The sequence below is a fragment of the Arachis ipaensis genome, chromosome B04, assembly GCF_000816755.2.
Source record: "Arachis ipaensis cultivar K30076 chromosome B04, Araip1.1, whole genome shotgun sequence".
NCBI classification, from domain to species: Eukaryota; Viridiplantae; Streptophyta; class Magnoliopsida; order Fabales; family Fabaceae; genus Arachis; species Arachis ipaensis.
In genome coordinates, this window is record NC_029788.2 from 327,763 (window position 1) to 328,050 (window position 288).

Sequence of the window (288 nt, forward strand, 5' to 3'; positions counted from 1 at the left end):
TTTATTATTTATTAGTCATAAGTCAAATTTCCAACCCAAATATTATTTGGTTTGGATAAACAACTTAATTAAGTTATTTTTGAAGAAATAGATTAAATAATAAATGCTTATATTAAAAGTAGTTTATAAATAAATTATTTTGTATTTGGTTTTTTAGTTTTAAAAGTACTTATTTTAAGAGAAAAGTGATAAAAAAAATTTTATTATGAAAGAAGTCATTTTTTTAACTTCTCCTTAAACACCAAAATAGTTTTTTAAAAAATTGTAATTTTACTTTTTAAATTGTAC